At 37.6% G+C, this 25,440-nt stretch overlaps 1 protein-coding gene across 1 annotated transcript in view; it reads right to left on the minus strand.

Moving 5' to 3' along the window:
* Positions 1-25,440, minus strand: part of LOC145509773 (uncharacterized) — a 565,222-nt gene that overhangs the window by 539,518 nt on the left and 264 nt on the right. The window contains exon 2 of the mRNA XM_081499063.1: positions 19,597-19,736. The gene's annotated coding sequence lies outside the window, so the exon portion shown is untranslated. The remainder of the gene's footprint in view (positions 1-19,596; positions 19,737-25,440) is intronic.

Below are 25,440 nucleotides of genomic sequence, written 5' to 3' on the forward strand. Positions count from 1 at the left end.
TGAAGAGACAGAGCCAAAGCATAAACAATACCCAGTTGTGGATGCGACTGGTGATAGAAGCAAGGTCCGATGGTGTAAAGAGCAATATTGCATAGGAACCTGTAATGTTAGGTCCATGATTCAAGGCAAATTGGAAGTGGTCAAACAGGAGATAGCAAAAGTGAATGTCTACATTCTAGGATTCAGCAAAGTAAGATGGACTGGAATGGGTGAATTTAACTCAGGTGACTATTATATCTACTACTGTGGCTAAGAATCCCTTAGAAGAAATGGACTAGACATGATGGTCAACAAAAGAGTCCAAAATGCAGTACTTGGATGCAATCTCAAAAAAGACAGAATGATCTCTGTTCATTTCCAAGGCAAGCCATTCAATATCACAGTAATCCAAGCCTATGCCCCAATCAGTAATGCTGAAGAAGCTGAAGTTGAATGGATCTATGAAGACCTACAAGACCTTTTAGAACTAAGACCCAAAAAAGATGTCCTTTTCATTATAGGTGACTAGAATGCAAAAGTAGGAAGTCAAGGAACACCTGGAGTAACAGGCAAATTTGGCCTTGGAGGACAGAATGAAGCAGGGCAAAGGCTAATAGAGTTTTGCCAAGAGAACGCACTGGTCATAGCAAACACCCTCTTCCAACAACACAAGAGAAGACTCTACACATGGACATCACCAGATGGTCAACACCAAAATCAGATTGATTATATTCTTTGCAGCCAAAGATGAAGAAGCTCTATGCTGCTGCTGCTGCTAAGTCACTTTAGTCATGTCAAACTCTGTGTGACCCCATAGACAGCAGCCCACCAAGCTCCCCCATCCCTGGTATTCTCCAGGCAATAACACTGGAATGGGTTGCAAGTTCCTTCTCCAATGCATGAAAGTGAAAAGTGAACGTGAAGTCGCTCAGTCATATCCGACTCTTTGAGACCCCATGGACTGCAGCCTACCAGGCTCCTCTGTCCATGGGATTTTCCAGGCAAGAGGACTGGAATGGGGTGCCATCGCCTTCTCCAGGAGAAGCTCTATATAGTCAGCAAAAACAAGACTGGGAGCTGACTGTGGCTCAGATCATGAACTCCTTATTGCCAAATTCAGACTTAAATTGAAGAAAGTAGGGAAAACCACTAGACAATTCAGGTATGACCTAAATCAAATCCCTTATGATTTTACAGTGGAAGTGAGAAATAGATTTAAGGGACTAGATCTGATAGACAGAATGCCTGATGAGCTGTGGACGGAGGTTCGTGTCATTTTACAGGAGACAGAGATCAAGACCATCTCCATGGAAAAGAAATGCAAAAAAGCAAAATGGCTGTCTGAGGAGGCCTTACAAACAGCTGTGAAAAGAAGAGAAGCGAAAAGCAAAGGAGAAAAGGAAAGATATTCCCATTTGAATGCAGAGTTACAAAGAATAGCAAGGAAAGATAGAAAGCCTTCCTTAGTGATCAGTGCAAAGAAATAGAGGAAAACAACAGATTGGGAAAGACTAGAGATCTCTTCAAGAAAATTAGAGATACCAAGGGAACATTTCATGCAAAGATGGGCTCAATAAAAGACAGAAATGGTATGGACCTAAAAGAAGCTGAAGATATTAAGAAGAGGTGGCAAGAATACGCAGAAGAACTGTACACAAAAGATCTTCACGACCCAGATAATCACGATGGTGTGATCACTCACCTAGAGCCAGACATCCTGGAATGTGAAGTCAAGTGGGCCTTAAGAACCATCACTACGAAGAAAGCCAGTGGAGGTGATGGAATTCCAGTTGAGCGACTTCAAATCCTGAAAGATGATGCTGTGAAAGTGCTGCCCTCAATATGCCAGCAAATTTGGAAAACTCAGCAGTGGCCACAGGACTGGAAAAGGTCAGTTTTCATTCCAATCCCAAAGAAAGGCAATGCCAAAGAATGCTCAAACTACCGCACAATTGCTCTCATCTCACACGCTAGTAAAGTAATGCTCAAAATTCCCCAAGCCAGGCTTCAGCAATACGTGAATCGTGAACTTCCAGATGTTCAAGCTGGTTTTAGAAAAGGCAGAGGAACCAGAGATCAAATTGCCAACATCCGCTGGATCATCGAAACAGCAAGAGAGTTCCAGAGAATGAAATGTCTATAGATACTATTTATCAGTATGTTACTTTACTTTTCAAGCTAAGCTTTCTAATCTGCAAAATGAATTATGCTAACAAATGTTCTTTCAGGTTGTTATGAAAATTAATGCTGTTTAAGAAAAATAATTGTGCATAGTTCTTGACAAATAACAGGCTTCCTAGTGGTGCTAGTGGTAAAGAATCCATCTGCCAATACAGGAGATGCAAGAGACGTGGGTTTGATCCCTGGAAGATCCCCTAGAGGAGGAAATGGCAATCCACTCCAATATCCTTTCCTGGAGAATCCCATGGACAGAGGACCCCGTGGGCTACAGTCTCTAGGGTAGCAATGATTCAGACATGACTTAAGTAACTTAGCACACACTACACCTGACAAAAAAGTGATATTCAATAAATACAACTGATACAATTGATTAACCATAACAAGTCATTGATGGCAGAATTAAGAAGATTAAGGTAGCATATAAAAATATGCTACATGTAAGGTGAATAATAAGCCAATTAAAATTCAAACAATGTTGGAATTGTAACTGAGCAGGACCCTATGAGGCCTTCTCAGAATAGACTCCCACTGATGCTGTTCACTTGCCTTCTGTCTCTAGAAAACTACTAGTCAAAGAATATTTATTTCCTCCTCAAGAACAAGTGTAAAGAGTTCAGCTGCAATATGGGAGACACAGGTTCGATCCCTGGGTCAGGAAGATCAGCTGGAGAAGAAAATGGCAACCCACTCCAGTATTCTTGCCTGGAAAATCCCATGGATGGAGGAGCCTGATGGGCTACAGTCCATGAGGTCGCAAAGAGTTGGACACGACTGAGCGACTTCACTTTCACTTTCTTACAAGAACTATAGACAATATTCTGAGTCATGTCTTTGAGCTGTTTTGCAGATACTTACTCATATCCGTAGAAGTTAACCATATGCTGCCCACAAGCACACAGACCTCAGGCCAGCTGGAACCAGAAAGCTGATGATGCTGACTCTAGATTACCTAAGCACCAACCAATCAGAAAAATGTCCACAAGCTGATCACGCCCTGCACTTTGAACACCATAAGACTCTTCACTACCCCTCCAAGTCAGGACACACAGTTTTGAGGGTTTTCACCTTCTGTGGCCTTTCTTGCCTGGCAAAGCAATAAAACTACCTTTTTTCTACTTCACTCAAAAGTCTGTCTCTGCATTTCTATTTGGCACCAGTGAATAGATGCTGAGTTTTGGCAACAGAATCAGTTTAACAATGCAACTATGCTGTGCTGGGCTGTCTCATCAGCAGTGTCCAACTCTTTGTGACCCCATGGACTGTAGCCCCACAGGCACCTTTGTCCATAGGATTTGTCAGGCAAGAATACTGGAGTGGACTGCCATGCCCTCCTCCAACAATGCAAGTATATACATCTTAAAAGAGACTCACTTAAATGTAAAAAAAGACAAATTAAAATGTTAATAGTTGGAAAAATGTATGCCAAAAGACATTAGATAAAGTATTTTAATAAGATTTTAAGGGAAAAAAGAAAACAAGAAATACTTTTGTAAGTTAAAAATACTAGGATGTAAGATATAAAAATGATCAATTTCCATCACCAAATAGGAGCTTCAAAATACATGAAGCTAAAACCGACAGAAAAAAAAAAAGGCAAATCCATAATACTAGAAGTAGATGTTAGTACATTTTTCATAGTAAATGATAGTCTACACAGATAGAGTATCAATTTAGAAAGATGTATTTGAAGATGTAAAGAGATATTAATTTAATTGATATATGTAGAACACCATATAACTGTAGAATACACATTATCATTATATGCAATTTGAACATTTACCAAGATAAGCCATATACTAGGCTACAAAATGTTTTAACATAGTTCAAAGAATTGAAAATATAAAGAACTGTCCTATGATTATACTATATTTAAACTAGGGTTAAATATTTTAAAGACAAACAGAAAGTTCTCTGACATTGTAAATCAGCAGTATACTTCTAAATAAATGATGAGCAAATAATAATTAAAAGTGGTAATTACATTTTTTTACTGAATGGTACTAAAAAAACAGTTTTAATACATGTGGGAAACATCTAAAGCAAAGTTTACAGGAAAATGTATAGTACTAAATGTACATTTTAGAAAAGAAGAGTATCAATGGTTTATAACAGACTACAAGGAGTTAGAAAACACGGAAAAATAAAGAAAATAGCAGAAATCTGTAACATTAAAAAAAAAGCAATACTGCTGAGAAAATCCACAAAATCAAAGTTATTACTTTAAAAAGCTAATAAAATTATTAATTCTCTAGTAAGAATGATAAAGACAAAAAGACAAAAGGTAGATAGAAACAATATTAGGAATGGAGGATCATCACTACAGATTTTTCTAATACATATTGAACAGATAGGAATAGGTACTTTATGAAAAACTTTATGCCAAAAAATTTTGAAATGTCAGTGAAATAGCTGAATACCTTAAAAAACATAAAATAAAAATTACATAAAAAGATGAAAAAGCTATCTTTCCCTCAATTTATGTCTTTCCCAGCATCAGGGTCTTTTACAGTGAGTCAGTTTTTCACATCAGTCCTGAATATTCACTAGAAGGACTGATACTAAAGCTCCAATAATTTGGCCACCTGAGGCAAAGAGCTGACTCATTGGAAAAGACCCTGATGCGGCGAAGATTGAAGGCAGGAGGAGAAGGGGACGACAGAGCATGAGATGGTTGGATGGCATCACTAACTCGATGGACACGAGTTTGAGTAAGCTCCTGGAGTTGGTGATGGACAGGGAGCCTGGTATGCTGCAGTCCATGGGGTTGCAAATAGTTGGACACAACTGAGTGACTGAACTGAAGGTCACATAATCTAGAATCTCCATTCTTTGCAATGAAAGGCACATAATAAATATTTGTAATAATAATACTATCTTGACATGGAATGAAGAAAAGAAGTGACTAGTAATTGACAGGCAAAATGATGAATATAAACAGACCCAGATAGAACGCAAACTTTAAAGTTAGCACTTAAAGATTTCAAAGTAACCATGTTTAATACATGTAAGAAATTAGATTTTTTTAAAAAGCATGCAAACACAGAAATGAACCATGTCTTTGAAAGCATACATTTCAAACTTTTTGCCAATTTGAAAACAGAAATGAAATGTACACATTCCTTGAAAAAAATAATTTGTTATATGAATAAAGTCCAAATAGTGTTTTATCTACTAAATATACTGAATTTATAATTTAAAACCTTCTCAGAAAGAAAGCTCCAGACACAAATAGTCCAGTTCATTCTAAACTAATGAATCCTTTCAAACATTCATGGATGACTATTACCATCCATATAAATTTTTGAAAATCCAGAAACAGAAGAGTATACTATGAAATTTATTTATATGAAGTTCAGGAACAAACCATTCAATGATAATAGAATTGAGCTCTATCTATGTATATACATAGATAAAAAGTACACACATTTTTCAACATGCCCAGTAGAACACATATAAAATATGAGCAGTAATTGTAGAGCAAGGGATTTGAGTCAGGATAGCCCTAATTTGATAGGTCGAGCCCAACTTATCAAGACATTTAGGAACCAGCTGTCACTGGAGACCAGAGATTTTCAGTGGCCTAATTCCATAAGATTGTGCAGATTATTTCTTCTGATTGTGTGGCTTTCTCTTCCATTGCTCAGCACTTCTTACATAAGGAATGTAAGACTAATGGTTGTATTGATCCAAAGCTGAATAGGTAAAGACAGGTGCTCAGGAATCTTAATGGATAAGACAAAGGTTATTAAAGTGATCTGACTGGGCTAGACCAGAGAGGAAAGGAAGGAAACTTAACTGGGATGAATCATCCAAAGACAAGAGCTCTCAATGAGGAGGAAATGTATAGAAATGTTAGCAAGACTTGAGTACTTTCGGTAGTATGGATCCCAACTACCTCTGCAGCTGAGCTCTAAAAGGGTGCCTTGGCCTTAGTCCTGCTAAATGACCAATGGCAGGCCATTCCTTCCCTCTCTGCCTCTGTTCATGTGGTTCTCTATTTCAGGGAGCAATCCCCTCCGAAACACTCCCTCTTGTACAACTATGGACATTTTCTTCTCTCAAATCTACGTGATGATTAAGTCTTTCTATCTCTAGGACAGTGTGGGTGGCATACAGTACAGGCCTGCAATGAATAAATAGGTGGTTAGGTGAATACAAGTATGAATACAAGTGCAAGAATACTCTTTATTTTCTTCTTTCCCTTCTTTTTATTTTCTGTGTGGGTGGTCCTTACTTTAAGTAATATATTAAATAATTAAGCTGAAATTCTCATTTTCATTAGGGAATAGTTATGAAATAAAAATATGTGGTTGTAAGTGAGAGAAAAATGAATTTCCAAAGTAATGTTCTTACACTTTGAAAACATTTTTATGTTTTAATTAGATCTCACATAAAAGCTGAACTACTACAGTGCTGGATATTATAGTTAATACTCTCATTAAAAGAGTTATTAAGCTTCTAATTACATGGGTTTATGTTCCATATATCAGTAAAAAAAAAAAAAAAACCACAAATTGTATAAGCTGAAATAAACTAATTACACGTGTACATTCATGCATGTGCATGCCCTTTTCATGTTGTGACACCTTTCTGGAATGTCCTTTCCCACCTAACATGGCAACTAAAATCCTACTCATAATTTAAAGGTGAGTCTCAAAATCTACAATTCATAGATTTCCCTGATCTTCCCTTGATTTTCATATTTAAACTCTAATCAGTCTTTGTCATTTTAAGTTTTACAGATGTGCTTAAATGTTCAGTAACAATAGTGTCTGGCATAGAATTTAGGAGAAAAATATCTGGAAAATAATTTAATTTTAGGACTTCCAAGTATATGTATAAATTAATTTGTATAATAATAGTATCAGTTACAACAAGCATTTTCCAACATGTTCAGTCACCAAGTCATGTCCAACTCTTTGTAACCCCATAAACTGCAGCACGCCAGGATTCCCTGTCCTTCACTATCTCCTGAAGTTTGCTCAAATTTCCCAGGTGAGGCTAGTGGTAAAGAACCCGCCCACCAATGCAAGAAATATAGAAGACTTGGATTTGATCCCTGGGTTGGGAAGATTACCTGGAGTAGGAAATGGCAACCCACTCCAGTATTCTTGCCTGGAGAATCCTATGGACCGAGGAGCCTGGAGGGCTATGATCCATGGAGATGCAAAGAGTTGGACATGGCTTAAGTGACTTAGAACACACACACGTGCCCACTGAGTCAGTGATGCCACCTAACTATCTTATCCTCTGTCAGCCATTTCTCCTCTTGGCTTCAACCTTTCCCAGCAATAGGGTCCTTTCCAATGAATCAACTCTTTGCATCAGGTGGCCAAAGTATTGGGGCTTCAGCCTCAGTATCAGTCCTTCCAATGAATATTCAGGACTGATTTGCTTTAGGATTGACTGGTTGGATCTCCTTGCCATCCAAGGGACTCTCAAGAGTCTTCTCCAACACCACAGTTTGAAAGCATCAATTCTTCCGTTGTCAGCTTTCTTTATGGTCCAACTCTCACATCCATATATGACTACTGGAAAAACCATAGCTTTGGCTAGATGAATCTTTGCTGGCAAAGTGATGTCTCTGCTTTTTAATATGCTGTGTAGGTTTGTCATAGTTTTCCTTCCAAGGTGCAAGCATCTTTTAATTTCATGGCAACACACTGGGTAAAATATGTGTAGCTCTCATTAAAAAAAATAATAAATTGGAGGGTTCTTATATCTCCATTCAATAAATGATGAAACTGATTTGGAGAGAGAATGAATACTATAGAATTTGTGGAAAATTATTCATTAGCTGGTGAGTAGTAGCTCTAGGGTCTGCTGCTGCTGCTGCTGCTAAGTCGCTTCAGTTGTGCCCGACTCTGTGCGACCCCATAGACGGCAGCCCACCAGGCTCCCCCGTCCCTGGGATTCTCCATGCAAGAACACTGGAGTGGGTTGCCATTTCCTTCTCCAATGTATGAAAGTGAAAAGTGAAGTCGCTCAGTCATGTCCGACTCTTTGCGACCCGATGGACTGCAGCCCACAAGGCTCCCCCGTCCATGGGATTTTCCAGGCAAGAGTACTGGAGTGGGTTGCCATTGCCTTCTCCGTCTAGGGTCTGAACCTGCTGTAAACAGCACCAAAGTCTGTATACTTTTCACCATTTTTCATTGCTCCTCTAGAATCCAAATGTGGCTTCTTCAAATACTACAATACTTCAAATACTACTATACAGATTGGTTCAGGATGGCAGAGCAGAAGGCATGTGCTCACCTCCTCCAATCAACTAGCTGTTGAACAATCACCATCGAGAGGATGCTGGAACCCACCAAATGTTTACACATATATTCTTGTGGAATTGAAATTTTGCAATCATGAGGTTTTTTATAAGAGAGAAACAAGAGGTCCAGGGTTAGAAAGATTTGAAAATGCTACACATGGGATGAAGGGAGTGGCTAAGAGCTAAGGGATGCAGGTGCCCTGTAGAGGCTGACAAGACAAAATAACAAATTCTCTCTAGGGCAGGGATCCCCAACCCCCAGGCCATGGGCCGGTACCTGCTCCTGGCCTGTTCAGAATCAGGCTGCACAGAAAGGGGTGAATGGTGGGTGAAACTGAAACTATCCTCCCACCCCCATCCAAGAAACACTGTCTCACGAAATGGGTTTCTGGTGCCAAAAAAGGTTGGGGACCGTTGCCCTAGAGCATTCACAAAGAACTCATAAGATATCTGGATACTAGTCCAGTAAAGCCTGTCATTTCTGACCTCCAGAACATTAAGATAATAAATTTGTGTTGCTTTAAGCTACAATGCTTGGAGCATTTATTAGGGGTAAACAATTCCTAGAGCGACTACTGTGTTTGCATTAAGTATATGAGGCTAACTCTCCTTTTCCTCCAAAACACATGAGTAAAATTTTGTTTTTCTGTTCACAAAACTAGTCTCAGACCCTAGTGTGACTTAGAAAATTTTTAATCCTTCAAAGTTGTACTGATCATATGAGCTGTAGCACTACAATTTTAAAAAACAATTGCTATGAAAAAAAATTATTCCAGTAGTTTATGTAATTCTCAGAAAATAATTTACACCTGAAATCAACATTGTAAATCAATTATACTCCAATAATATTTTTAAAAAATAGACAAATATTTTAAAAATAATTTTAGAGAGGTGAAGCACAGTAAAGAATGTAAAATAAAATATTTACAAGGCTTCTTAAGGGTTTTGTCCCCAAATTAAGGTTCTATTTATAAAATGTTACACAAAAAAGTCACAATATCTGAGAAGCTTTGGAATAATTATAGCAAAATATGTCAATGTGTTTTCTTAGTACCTGTCTTTTCTGTTTTCTTCAAAGATAATTTAAACTTAATTTAATGTTATTTGTTTTTGTTGTGGTTGTTTTTTCTATGTAGCACAGAGAATTTTATTTAATATCTTGTGATAACCTATAGTGAAATATAATCTTCAAAAAATCATTAGGTTGTACAACTGAAATTAACACAGCATTTTAAATCATAGTTTCTTCAAATGAAAATAAAAGAATTTACTATATATTTTTATGGCTTGATAGCTTACCTTTTTAGTCCTAAACATTATTTCATTCCCAGAATATACTAGAGTATATTTTTCTTTCATCTACTAAAGGACACCTTTGTTTTATTCATCAATTTGATGTTATTTGAATTAAATAATCATAGCATTGGAAGTCACATACTTGCTTTCACATCTTACACTTAATAAGTTTCCATTATTATATTTTTCTTTAAAAGTTAATATATTTTCAAACTCATGCTTTATAAAACTATTCAACATCTTAATGGCTTCATAAAAAATTTAAGATTATTTGCAATGGCAACAAAAACAAAAGTAAATGAGACTACATCAAACTTAAAAACTTTAGCACAGCAAAGGAAATCATCAACAAAATAAAAATTTACTGAATGGGAGAAAATATTCGCAAATCATATATCTGAAAAGAGTTGATATTAAAATATATAAAGAATGCATAGCCATCATTAGAAAGTCTACAGGTAACAAATGCTGGAGAGGGTATGCAGAAAAAGGAACCCTCCTACCCTGTCAATGGGAATCCAAGTTAGTATGGATACTATGGAGAATAGTATAGAGGTTCCTTAAAAAAACCAAAACAGAGTTACTGAATGATCTAACAATCCCACACTTGAGCATATATCCAGAGAAAACTCTAATAGAAAAAGATGCACGGACACCAGTGTTTATAGCACCACTATTCATAACAGCCGAGACAAGTCAGTTCAGTTCAGTAGCTCAGTCGCATCTGACTCTTTGCAACCCCATGGACTGCAGCATGCCAGGCTTCCCTGGCCATCACCAACTCCTGGAGTTTACTCAAACTCATGTCCATTGAGTCGGTGATGCCATCCAACCATCCCATCCTCTGTCATCCCCTTCTCCTCCTGCCTTCAATCATTCCCAGCATCAGGGTCTTTTCCAATTAGTCGGATCTTCACAACAGGTGGCCAAAATATTGGAGTTTCAGCTTTAGCATCAGTCCTTCCAATGAATATTCAGGACTCATTTCCTTTAGGATTGACTGGTTGACTCTTCTTACAGTCCAAGAGACTCTCAAGAGTCTTCTCCAACACTAAAGCTCAAAAGCATCAACTCTTCAGTGCTCAGCTTTCTTTATAGTCAAACTCTCATATACATACATGACTACTGGAAAAATCATGGCTTTGACTAGATGGACCTTTGTTGCCAAACTAAAGTCTCTGCTTTTTAATGTGCTGTCTAGGTTGGACATAGCTTTTCTTCCAAGGAGCAAGCGTCTTAATTTCATGGCTGCAATCACCATCTGCAGTGATTTTGGAGCCCCAAAAATAAAGTCTCTCCCTGTTTAGACTGTTTCCCCATCTATTCGCCATGAAGGGATGGGACAGGATGCCATGATCTTAGTTTTCTGAATGTTGAGTTTTAAGCCAATGTTTTCGCTCTCTTCTTTCACTTTTATCAAGAGGCTCTTTGGTTCCTTTGCTTTATGCTATAAGGGTGGTGTCATCTGCATATCTGAGGTTATTGATATTTCTCCTGGCAATCTTGATTTCAACTTGTGCTTCAACCAGTCCAGCATTTTCATGATGTACTCTGCATATAACGTAAATAAGCAGGGTGACAATATACAGCCTGGATGTACTCCTTTCCCAATTTGCAACCAGCCTTTTGTTCCCTGTCCAGTTCTAACTGTTGCTTCTTGACCTGCATACAGATTTCTCAGGAGGCAGGTCAGACGGTCTTGTATTCCCATCTCTTGAAGAATTTTCCACAGCTTATTCTGATCCAGTGAGAGACTTTATTTTGGGGGGCTCCAAAATCACTGCAGATGGTGATTGCAGCCATGAAATTAAAAGATGCTTACTTCTTGGAAGGAAAGTTATGACCAACCTAGATAGCATACTAAAAAGCAGAGACATTACTTCGTCAACAAAGGTCCGTCTAGTCAAGGCTATGGTTTTTCCATTGATCATGTATGGATGTGAGAATTGGACTATAAAGAAAGCTGAGCACAGAATTATTGATGCTTTTGAACTGTGGTGTTGGAGAAGACTCTTGAGAGTTCCTTGGACTGCAAGGAGATCCAACCAGTTCATCTTAAAGGAGATCAGTCCTGGGTGTTCATTGGAGGGTCTGATGTTGAAGCTGAAACTCCAATACTTTGGTCACCTGATGCGAAGAGCTGACTCATTTGAAAAGACCCTGATGCTGGGAATGATTGAGGGCAGGAGGAGAAGGGGATGACAGGGGATGAGATGGTTGGATGGCATCACTGACTCGATGGACATGAGTTTGGGTGGGCTCCGGGAGTTCGTGTTGGACAGGGAGGCCTGGTGTGCTGCAGCTCATGGGGCCGCAAAGGGTCAGACATGACTGAGCAACTGAACTGAACTGAACAATTCTGATCCACACAGTCAAAGGCTTTGGCATAGTCAATAAAGCAGAAGTAGATGTTTTTCTGGAACTTTCTTGCTTTTATGATGATCCAACGGATGTTGGCAATTTGATCTCTGGTCCCTCTGCCTTTTTAAAACCAGCTTGAACATCTTGAAATACACAGTTCATGTACTGCTGAAGCCCAGCTTGGAGAATTTTGAGCATTATTTTACTAGCATGTGAGATGAGTGCAATTGTGTGGTATTTTGAGCATTTTTTGGCATTGCCTTTCTTTGGGATTGGGATGAAAACTGACCTTTTCTAGTCCTGTGGCCACTGCTGAGTTTTCCAAATTTGCTGGCATATTGAGTGCCGCACTTTCATAGCATCATCTTTTAGGATCTGAAATAGCTCAACTGGAATTCCATCACCTCCACTAGCTTTGTTCATACTGATGCTTTCTAAGGCCCACTTGACTTTGTATTCCAGGATGTCTGGTGAGTGATCATACCATCGTGATTATCTGGGTCATGATTATCTGGCCAAGACAAGGAAGCAGCCCAAATGTCCTTTGATGGATAAATGGATAAAGATGAGGTATATATAAACAAAATGGAATATTGTCCATCCATAAAAGAGAAATAATGCCATTTGTAGCAACATGGACCTAGAGATTATTGTATTATGTAAAGTAACTCAGACAGAGAAAGGCAAATATCATGATGTCACTTATATGTAGAATCTAAAAAAATAATATGGATGAACTTATAAAACAGAGACTCACAGAAATAGAAAACAAACTTATGTTTACCTAAGGGGAGGGGATAGGGGTGAATAAATTTGGAGCTTGGGATTAGCAGATTCAAACTACTATAAATATAAAATAGATAACATCAAGAGCCTCTATAGCACAGAAAACTATATTCAATATCCTATAGTAAATCATAATAGAAAATAATATGAAAATATGTGTGTGTGTATATATAGATATAGCATTACACTAGAGGAAAGATAATGAAATATCCTTTGGAGGTGTTGATTTTCATCTTATAAGATCTGGAATTGTAATATGCAGCATAACATTGAGTAAAATGAATCTCAAGGACAAAAGAAAATGCTAATCCTATGGCATCTTTTTGTCAAACATTAATTCTGAGTAAAATTTTGACTGAAAACATATGAACAGGTGAGATTTCTCAGGAAGCAGACTGATAAAGTAAGGCTACCAAGGGAGAAATGTGACTTCAATCCGTTCTACCAAATAAACTGAAATAAAAGATATGAAAGTTTCAGAATATCAAATTTATCCTAAAATAGAATCTATTTGCTGGAAGAGAAACTGAAATAGAAACCTTTATTTCTTCAGCCAGATATATTTAAATATCTAAATATGATTTTTAAATAAACCTCATAAATCATTAGACTATTATAATTTCTACAAATAAATTCTATGAATGTATAAGACTAGAAAAGCATGCACACATTTCAAAAGGAATATGGATTACATAGGCATTCTTGATAATAAAGGACCTCCTTTAAAGCTACTAATATATTGCTGTTGTTTGTTGTTGTTCAGTTGCTAAGTTGTGTCCAACTCTTTTGCAACCCCATGGACTGTAGCCCGCTATGCTCCTCTGTCCATAGGATTTTCCAGGCAAGAATACCACAGTGTTTTGTCGTTTCCTTCTCCAGGGGATCTTCCCACTAGGGATCCAACCCACATCTCCTGCATTGGCAGGCAGATTCTTTATCACTGAGTCACCAGGGAAGCCCAATCATAAATCACTTTAGTTAAAAATCAAGTTCTAAGATTCTAATTTCCTGATATATCAAGTATTTCACTAATTACTATTTCACTATTTACTGATAAACAGTCCAAATCAAATTCATTTATAATGAAAGATAACCCTAACAAAGTTGCTAATCTACTTATAATGAATATTTAATAAAACATGGTTTTCATAAATATGTTATTATATAAGGCTAATGACTATTTAGACTACAATTTTAAACGTTTTACTCTTATGATGTGGGGCATTCCCTGATAGCTCAGTTGGTAAAGAATCCACCTGCAATGCAGGAGACACTGGTTCGATTCCTGGGTCAGAAGGATCCACTGGAGAATGGATAGGCTACTCACTCCAGTATTCTTGGGCTTTCCCTGTGGTTCAGCTGGTAAAGAATGTGCCTGCAATGCGAGAGACCTGGGCTCGATCCCTGGGTTGGGAAGATCCCCTGAAGAGGGGAAAAACTACCCACTGCAGTATTCTGATCTAGAGAATTCCATGGACTGTATAGTCTGTGGGGTCACAAAGAGTCCGACCCGATGGAGCGACCTTCACTTTCACTATCATTCTTATGATTTAGAGTTTAAATGACTTTAGTTTCCAGAAGACAGCTTTGTCTTTGAAATAACAGTAATGATAGTAGCCAACCCTTTCATAGACAAGGCAGAACATTCCTGTACTTTAATTGTGGTATTTGATATTTAGAGATAACAAACAATGCAGGTTTTTCAGATTTTGCCAAATTTTGTTATTACTCCACACCAGTCAGAATGGTCATCATCAAAATATGTACAAACAATAAATGTTAGAGACAGTATGGAAAAAAAGAACCTTCCAGCATGGTTGGTGGGAATGTAAACTGGTACAACGATTATTGAAAACAGAATGGAGTTTCCCTTAAAAAACTAAACATAGAATTACTATGATTCAACATTTCCACTCCTGGGAATTATATATCAGGAGAAAACCATACTTCAAAAAGACACATGCATCTCAGTGTTCATCACAGCACTCTTTACAATAGCCAAGACATAGAAGCAATCTAAATGTCCACCAAGAGAGGAATGAATAAAGAAGATGTAGTACATGTATATGATGGAATACTGTTCAGCCATGAAAAAGGACAAAATAATGCCATTTGCAGCAATACGGATGGACCAAGATATTATGACACTGGAAAGATTGATGTTGAAGCTGAAACTCCAATACTTTGGCCACCTCATGCGAAGAGTTGACTCATTGGAAAAGACCCTGATGCTGGGAAGGATTGGGGGCAGGAGGAGAAGGGGACGACAGAGGATGAGATGGCTGGATGGCATCACCGACTCGATGGACATGAGTTTGGGTAAACTCCGGGAGTTGGTGATGGACAGGGAGGCCTGGCATGCTGTGATTCATGGGGTCGCAGAGTTGGACACGACTGAGTGACTTAATTGAACTGAACTGAAGTAGTAAGTCAGAAAGAAAAATACCATATGATACCACTTATATGAGGAACCTAATAAAAAATGACACAAATGAGCTTATTTACAAAACAAATACAGATTCTCAGATCTTGAAATCAAACTTACAGTTACCAAAGGGAAAACATGAGGGGAAGGAATAAATTAGGAGATTGGGATTAATTTATACACACTGCTATATATATATAAGATGGGTAACTATAAGGATCTACTGTAGAGTACAGGGAATTTTACTCAACATTCTATAATAAGCAATATGGAAAAAGAATCTGAAAAAGAATGGATAGGTATATATATTTAACTGGTTCATTTTGCTGTATACCTGAAACATTAAAACGTATACATTTAAGAAATCAACCACTAATGTACTGAAACTCCCTTATTAAACTCAAAGCACTGCAATATTCTTGGTAAAATTCTATTCTTTATGTTTTAATTTGAAGGCTAAATGAGAATCAGGTGAAAATGTGGATTTGACTTTGGCTAAAATGTATTCTTTCATTATAAGAGAACACACACACAAAAACACACACATCTAAATCCAACATATTTTATGTTGGGTTTGATTATACAAAGATTATTAATAGCTTCTTCCAAAATGGGGAATTTCAAGATAGTAAGTAATTAATCGGAATCTCATGATAATATAGAACTGTGTCATTTGCTATCTCGAATTACCAAAAAACCCCAAAACAAAATATAATGTTCAAACGTTTAGGACTCAGAAACCCTATTTCTTTATCTCAAGAAGCCATTTCTTCTAACATACTAAAACTTTCAACAGCTTAAGAATAAGAATCTACGATCTACTTGTTCAATTCTTAAGATTTAGTTGTGACAATTACATAATTAATTGTCACATAACCATCTGAACATTTTGGTCAGTCTGCCAAACAGCTCTTAAGGGAGAAAACTTACTTTCATTTTCTCAAGCTTCCATTTGAGAGCTGCAGAAGTACTTAGGGCAAATTAAGAAAGAAAACACTGTTCTCATCAGCTTCAAGGAATCTGTCCTGGGTTCTCCCACTACTTGCTGCTGGAGTCGGAAGTAAAATGTGTCCCAACGGAAATGCAGGGGTTGCATAAATCTGCTGTCATCAGGAGTATATTTACACTCTTAGTTTTCTTTTAGGCCTGTTGATGCTGCCCTCAATAACAGCTTCAATATATCAGTCTTTAGAGTACAGAGTCATAGGGGATGATAAGGCCCTGCATTGCCATAATCCTGAGACTTGTGGTAACACGTGCCACAGAAATAATTTCTCATGAAGTGAGAGGACAGTACAATCCTGTTACCACAGACCCCAAAACAAATGACTCAAGATTGACACAGGTCTTGGTTATTATTTTTTCCTTCTATGTACACACCTGGAACAAATATAAAAGCTTTTTATCCTTTCTGATAAAGTTTTATCTTTAAAATTTATTGATATGCTTGCTAGAAAATAGGCCTTTTAGTAACTATTTTGACTGTTACAGAAAATTCAAATTACCGAAGAGATGAGAGAAAGGCAAATACTGAAGAGTATGTAGTTGTGAACAAAACTTAACTCTCTTAATAGTGAAAATACTGGATTTTCTCAAGTAATCCAAGTCTGATAAAGACAATGTGAAGCACAGTAAATTATGTTGGTAAGAACACCTTTGCTGTCCAGGCAGATTACTTAAAAGGTAAAGAAAAACCTTTGTGTGTAATTTCATGTTAAGAACATATCATAGACTAAGAAAACTTTTTGTTTAACAGAGAAAAAACAAAATTCTAATTTTTTTTTAATTAATTAAATCCATTTAAATCTGAGCCAGTTTGACCACACATAAAATGCCCTTCCCAATATTCTTTTTCCACAGGCCTACAACTTTTTAGAATATCCTTTCAGATTTTGTCCTATGTTTTACATCTTTGACATTCTGAAACAGCCATTTTATTCACCTTACTTTTTATACATGGTCACTTCTTTTGCCCTATAATTTCTAATAGTTTTAACTAGGTATTTACTAGAACTCTTAATCCTTAAAATCCTTAATTCCTAGTGAAAACCGAGAAGTAAATAACTGTAGACTGTTTGTTACACTAGCATTCTGCAAATTTGCAAATTCATAAATACATTTCATAATTTGCAAAAACATATTCTTCCTCACAGTAAATTTTCTTATGTACAGAAAACATGTTTACTAACAAAATCAAATGTTTTAGTTCCTATGTAAATGGAATCAGAGGTGGATAAAACTGTATTAAGTAGTTAATGTGTCAATATTTTATCTTATTTGAAAATGATCTAGATATTCAAAGACTCGCATTTAATTTAGCTCAGTGGAAACAATTTCTATATAGATATAACATAGAACATAATTATTTTTGAAATGTTCATTTATAAACTTTTATCTTACATATATTCACCTACTAACAATTGTGTCTATTCATAAAAAGTTCACAGTTAACCATTGTCTTTCTTGCTGACAAATTTTATAGCAGACATAACATGAGCTTATTTGACTTTTAGTAAACCTAGGAAAAATAAAAGTTGTATGTCAACATTACATTTATTATTGATAACACTAAAAGCATGCCTATTTTAATTAAGCCAAGAAACTTAAACTAGCTTTTGGTTATAAGAGATTGTTCTAAGCCACATGAACTTATAAAACATTTGGGTTAGTTTTTATATCTCTGAGAGTATACTTAGTTTATATAGCACTGCTTTAAGTCAATTAAATAGAGCTCTTTACAAATTAATTTTGGCAATACCATTCAGAGATAGAAAAATATCACAAATCTATAACACATTTACATAGATATACATAAACAAATACAAACAGAGAACTTAACAGCTTTTCTTTTAAAAATCACACCCATGAGACAGGTATGATAATGCAAAACTGAGCTTATGAAAGAACATCTGCATACGAATTGTGTTTCTGGCAGATGGAATCAGTTAAGGTTACCTTCTCAGATGGCGTAAACGTTTTACAAATACTTTTGTTGTAGATTTTAAAGATTTTTCATTCATCTAGTTTCCAAGTAGCCTTTCGCCTTTTTTCCCCTACTAGGTTTTCAGTTTTTCCTTGGCTGTTTAAAGAGAGTAACTGCTACTAGTTTACTGGAGAAGTCCTGGAGTCTCATTACCTCTGGAAGGTGCCAACAAGCGCACCACTAACTTGGTGAACTTTTGTTTACAGTCATAGCCTCTTCGGAGTGTAACAAAATTTAGATAAACTATTAATAGACTGTGAGTATTCAGGTAAAGAGAGAGAGAGAGTAGAGTAGTAACAGTCATGTCAGATTTTTAGTTTTAGGTACCTCTTATGTTTTGTTAGCTTTTTGCAATAAATCTTCCAATGAATCTAGTTTGGAATCTTGAAGTCTCTTGAAGGCTCTAGCTTGTCAATTAAAACAGACATCCCATTCTGTTTGATTGGGGAATACTTGCTTTCAAGTGAACTTCTTAAATGAATAATCTTCTCTAACTGGAACATTCCCCATCATGACCATTGCAATTCTAGGCTGTCTTAGTGAGATTTTGCAATTTTTTGCAGATATCTACAACTTCCAGTGGTGTAGGTAATGGCAACCCATTCCAGGATTCTTGCCTGGAAAAATCCCATGAACAGAGGAGCCTGGTGGGCTACAGTCCATGTCATTGCAAAGAGTCAGACATGACTGAGTGATTGAGCATGTACACACAGTTTCTAAGACCCCAGTTCTTAGAAAACATGCAAGTGTGCAGGAGGTTACACACCTCATTTTTTATAAACCAAGGATTCTATTTCTTTAGCTAAGCTTTGGATCTCCTGGAGGATTAATGCTTAGGAAGGATATGCCATTGGCTAGGGAATTTTGTGGTGCTTTCCAATGTACCTAGTTACAGGGAAATTTTCTTTAGGTTGGTGGGTGAAAGTGCCCAGGCAAGAATACTGGAGTGGGTTGCCATTTCCTGCTCCAGGGGATCTTCCTAACCTAGGGATTGATAAGGTAATGCAAATCTAACTCGTTCAGTGACCAACTTAACAGAGCAAAGGAGTCTTAGAGTTATCACCTACAAAAAAAGTATAACAGCTTTTAAGTGCTCAGCTAGTACTCGCCAATTTTGTATCTTTGGTTTCCAAGAATCTCTTAAGCAATAGATGTGTTATTCCTTTCATGAGAAGATTTCATCAGAGAAGAAGACTTCCTACTCATTTCTAATAATCAAACTCAGGCCTAATTAGATTTTACTGTGTCATTGGTCAAAAAGATGCCAAATTTCTTGTCTCATTTCCTTGAGTTCCCTAGCAGTTTATGCTGTAGACTTACCTCCAAGTATTGTGAGTCCCCTCACAGCTGCTATCTTGCTTGCTGTAGACTGAGGGGTGAAAGTGAAAGTTGTTCAGGGGTGTCCGACTCTTTGAGACCCCAAGGACCAGAGCGCATCAGGTTCCTCTGTCCATGGAATTCTGCAGGCAAGAATACTGGGGTGGATTGCCATTCCATTTTCCAGGGGATCTTCCCCACCCAGGGATCAAGCCCTGCGCTGCAGGCAGATTTTTTACCATCTGAGCCACCAGGGAAGCCCAACGCTGAGGAGTACCCATTATTTTCTCTTAAGTTAATCCTCCTGAATTCAATCAGGTATACAGTTTCTAGATGTCTGAGCACAGTTCCTGAGACCTGTCAGGACCTACCTCCCAAAAGCACTTGCCTTGCAGACTAGTCCTGCCCAAATCCCAATTTTAGCTCACTAAGAATCACTGTAAAATCTTAGAGTCTCTCACACATCAATATTTACCCTGTGAAAATTCTAGGGTCTCTCACATCACATTTTATACCTGGAAGGACTACAACAATCAAACTAGCAGAGCTCAGAATACAAAATAAGAAAGCGTACTGGAGATTCCAGAGAGCAGCTGAAGAGGCAGTCAACCTAAGGGCTCTGCAGTACCTACAGCTGTGTGTGGGAGCCTACCCCAGATTCTTTAGTAGCTGTCTTCAGGTCCTTTATTCATTTATCCATAAATTGAGGGACTACAATGCTCACAAGCAGCATAGTGGAGCTCTGTTCTCCAGAGTTTTGAGACAACAGAAAGTTTTAAAGTGGTTAAGACGCAATATGGAAATACGGCATCATTGCCTAGAAGGTCAGAAGTTTCATGAGAAGGTTAGCAGGTCCTATTTCCCAGAGGAAGGTAAGCTAGCTACAGCTGAGATGGTGGGTTCTGATTGGCGTAAATTAGGTTTTTGACAGGTGTTTACCATAAGCACAGATTCTGGGACAGCCTCCATTTTGTGGGTCCTGATATACTACTTAATGGCACCGGCCTCATGTGTAGAAGACCTTCCAATGATTCTCAGTGCTCTTTTAATCTAGAGGTTAAAAGAACCTGAGTAATTATCCTAAGAACCATTTCAGTGGCATTGGAGTAAGATCAAATCAGTCAATCCTAAAGAAAATCAATCCTGAATATTCACTGAAAGGACTGATACTGAAGCTGAAACTCCAGTACTTTGGCCACCTGATGCGAAGAACTGCCTCACTGGAAAAGACCCTGATGCTGTGAAAGATTGAAGGCAGGAGGAGAAGGGGATGACAGAGGATGAGATAGTTGGATGGCATCACCAACTGGATGGACATGAGTTTGAGTAAGCTCCGGGAGCTGGTGATGGACAGGGAAGCCTGGCATGCTGCAGTCAGACACAACTGAGTGGCTGAACTGAACTGAGACATGTGAATTTCAGTGAGATACAGAAATCTGCAGAAAGCTACTGCACTATCAAAGTTTTTGAAAGACCATTGTGCTGATAACAAGAGAAAGAAGGCTCAAGAAAGAAGGCTTAGAATTATTAGGAAGTAATTTCTCCAAAAGACACATCAGATATCATACGTTTACTTAACCAGCAAGGTTGTTTGGCAAGTCTCATGTACCAAGAGAGAAAGCTGAAAGTGGTCTTTCAAGGACTTAGAAGAATCACATTTATTGGCTTAAATGAAACTGTGTTTCTGTGCTTCTTGTGTTTTGAATATGTGCCCACATGACACACTGATTGGACACACTGCTTAGTATTTTTATTTGTGGTGAGAGCACCAAAAGATTTTGCCTGCTTTTCTAGGACAAGTTCCACACTATGCAGAGCAGTTTCAATATTAAGTTTGATCATCTAAGATGGCCATTAAACTCATAGACCACATCTGAAAAACATTTGTAAGTATTTAGCCACTCCTGAATAGCTTTCACAGCTAGCTAAATCATTTTCTCCAAGTGGTAATTGTTTCATTGTCCCAAGACATTTAAACCTATTAAAGTCTAATGACCCAAGTCTTGCTTTTCTTATAAAGGTGGAAACTTTTTTTGATGCTCTAGCTTTTTCTTTATTAGTGTTTAACTGGCTAGCAGTTTTACAAAATACACAATTATGCCTATCTATAAAGCACAAATCAAATAAATTCAGTGAAGTCATAGGTTAGAAAAGTTCTATTTTTGGTTCATTATTGACTTTACTGAAAATGTTTTATATATAGAAAATAGCCATTTTCATGTTCAAGTGCAATAAGTAAGGGTACAATCAAGTGAGCTGAAAACCTACATGTAGCAGTGGTATTTTTGTGGTTTATTTTACTACTAAGATTTTTAGTGTGTACTTTAGCAGATTTTTGTTCTATTTTGATAAAACTCCTTGTCACAATCATGAAAAAGTTGTACTCTCTGGATACCATTTTATGATTTTCAGGTAATCATCTCTCTTGTAAGAGTGTAATATGGTACAGACTTTCTTATTTTCATTTTTCCACACTATGGACCACTTTGTTATCTATCTTGTGAAAAGACAATGTTATAAATGGTACTTAGCCAATTAAAATGTAAAAGAAAACATGACAGAACACTGAATGAATGAAAAAACAATGCTGGTAATTACACTGAAAATCCACTTAAATTCTCCTTTTATAATGTTTAACTTGAGATATTTTAACTTTTTAAGTACCACTAGCTCAAATATTGTCCAAATTAAGAAAAATGCAAAAAAAAATCACACTAATATTAAACAAAGTGCGTGCATATATGCTAAGTTGCTTTAGGCAGGTCCAGATTCTTTGAGACCCTATGGACTATAGCCTGCCAAGCTCCTCTGTTCATGGGTATTCTCTAGGCAAGAATGCTGGAGTGGGTTGTCATGCTCTCCTTCAAGGAATCTTCCAGACCCAGGGACTGAACCCACATCTCATGTCTCCTGCATCGGCTGCTGCTGCTGCTAAGTCGCTTCAGTCGTGTCTGACTCTGTGCGACCCCATAGACGGCAGCCCACCAGGCTCCACCGACTCTGGGATTCTCCAGGCAAGAATGCTGGAGTGGGTTGCCATTTCCTTCTCCAGTGCATGAAAGGGAAAAGTGAAAGTGAAGTTGCTCAGTCGTGTCCGACTCTTAGCGACCCCATCGGCAGTGCGTGCTAAATTGCTTTAGTCATGTCTGACACAGTGCGACTCTGTAGACTATAGTCTGTAAGGCTCCTCTGTCCATGGGATTCTCCAGATAAGAATACTGGAGTGTGTTGCCATACTCTCCTCCAGGGATCCTCCTGACCTAGGGATCAAACTTGTGTCTTTTATATCTCCTGTGTTGGAAGGCAGGTTCTTTACCCCTAGCACCACCTGGGAAGCCCCATTAACCAAAGTAGTAAATATGAACAATGAGAAAAACAGAATTCAAGCTAAATGTTACACTTCTGTATTTGTCCTTCAGAAAATAATCAGGAAAAATGCATATCTATTCATTTTTTATGGTTGGATCATTTAAATTCTCATTAATAAATTTATCAATTTTAGTGAAGATCATATACATTCTAATTATATCCATTATGTTTTATTAGTAGAGAAGAACAAACATCAAATCCAACATTAGCTTAAATTGTAAGGTATATTTATGAAAAATAGTTACACCGAAATTTTTAGAGAATTTTCTATATCTTACTAGGCTGCTCAATTTGAATGATTATTATATTATCTTAAGCTTACATTTTTCCTAATCATTCACTAGTCAAAGCTATGGTTTTTCCAGTAGTCATGTATGGATGTGAAAGTTAGAACATAAAGAAGGCTGAACACTGAAGAATTGATGCTTTTGAACTATGGTCTTGGAGAAGACTCTTGAGAGTCCCTTGGACTGCAAGGAGATCAAACCAGTCAGTCCTAAAGGAAATCAATCCTAAATATTCATTAGAAGGACAGATGGTAAAGCTGAATTTCCAATACTTTGGCCACCTGATGCAAAGAGCCGACTCATTAGAAAAGATCCTGGTTCTGGGAAAGATTGAAGGCAGGAGGAGAAGGGGACAACAGAGGATGAGATGGTTGGATGGCATCACTGACTCAATGGACATGAGTTTGAGCAAGTTCCGGGAGATAGTGAAAGACAGGGAAGCCTGGTGTGCTGCAGTCCATGGGGTCGCAAAGAGTCAGACACAACTGAGTGACTGAACAACAACAAATCATTCACTGTTTTGGTGTTGGGGGAAAAAAGCATAAAGCATATTATTTTTAGCCAAATTCATTATTTTTTTTAATTACTAATTGTTATTTATTCAACAAATGTTTACTTATGTTTTTGCTAAGAGGCAGTTATATTGTCACCAAACTCAGGCTTGGCTGCTCGCCACTCAAGAGACAAGCACTGATGGAAAGGAAAGGTGGGAGATTGGCACCATCGGGAGAAGGCAGATGCATGTCTAAGAATCAACTTCAAAGACTCTGCTAGACTATGAAAGTACTTTTAAAGGGAGAAAGGGGAAGATAATTGCAGTAAATCATTTGAAGAGGGAGTCAGAGTATTCCTTATCTTCCACCGTGTAGAGAATTTCTTCTGATTGGTTGGTGGTGAGGTAACAGGGCAGTGTTCCAGGAATCTCTTACTCAGCCTGAAGTTACCATCCTCTGCTTATGTGGGGGACTTTTGCTGTTGTTCAGTCACCCAGTCATGTCTGACTCTTTGTGACCCCAAGGACTGCAGCACACCAGGTCTCCCTGTCCCTCACCATCTCCCAGAGTTTGCCCAAGTTCATGGCCATTGCATTGGTGATGCCATCCGGCCATTGCATCCTCTGATACCCTCTTCTCCTTCTGCCTTCAATCTTTCCCAGGATCAGGGACTTTTCCAGTGAGTCAGCTGTTCGCATCAGATGACCAAACTACTGGCACTTCAGCTTCAGCATCACTCCTTCCAATGAGTATTCAGGGTTGATTTCTCTTAAGATTGACTGGTTTGATCTCCTTGCTGTCCAAGGGACTCTCAGGAGTCTTCTGAGGGGGCCTTAGTTTCTGCCAAAGGACTCACAGATATTATTATGTATAACTTGAGGAGGAACCAGGACTGTCTTTTATGACTGCTCCTCCATTGTTTCTGCATTCCCTCCCTTCTCTTATAGGCAACTGTTTGAATCTGCCCTTAGGAGCTCAGGGAAGGTTAAGGAGAATGAATGAACAAGAATCAGGGGACATGAAAAGGATCTGTAACTGTGAGGGCCCCATAGGTTCTTGCTTGGTTTCAATATTAAAGATTGAGTATATGTTGATGAAATACAAAAGAAAATGCTACCATTTAAAATTAGTGATAAATCCATTATAAAGTAAAATAGCTTTAATACAAAAGTATTTCAGTAATTGTAGACCAAGGCAGTTTTCACTTAGTGGTCAGAAAACACTACTTTGTCTGACAGAGGAAATACAAACTATGAGTTAATAAAATTTTACTCTAGTGTTTGAGGAGCCATAACTGAGACTCTGTGTGAAAGTTTGCATTTTTTTTTAAATAACTGGTTCAGCTGTCATAATCAGGAAGAACTATTACTAAATTTGGGAACTCCAGATTTAAAGGATGTTTAGAAAGTTAGACTTGCTTCCAATACCACATTATTATAACAAGGTGAAAATTTCTAACATATGGTACAGCTCCTAAATGAAAATTAATCCTAACAATTGCTGTTTTTCAATGTTTGAAAATCTCACAGACAGGCCTGACAAAACAATACAAATTGAAGAATTCTGAGGAGAAGTTGCATGAGTCACAGTGTGATGAAAACTAATATAGCAGACAGCCACATATTTAACGGGCCTTAATATCCAGATCCAATAGAAACAAATCATAAAATTTCAGCTAAAATTCCCATCATGTCTTC

Source organism: Giraffa tippelskirchi, chromosome 6 (genome assembly GCF_054371585.1).
Source record: "Giraffa tippelskirchi isolate mGirTip1 chromosome 6, T2T-mGirTip1v1.2.pri, whole genome shotgun sequence".
Lineage (NCBI taxonomy): Eukaryota > Metazoa > Chordata > Mammalia > Artiodactyla > Giraffidae > Giraffa > Giraffa tippelskirchi.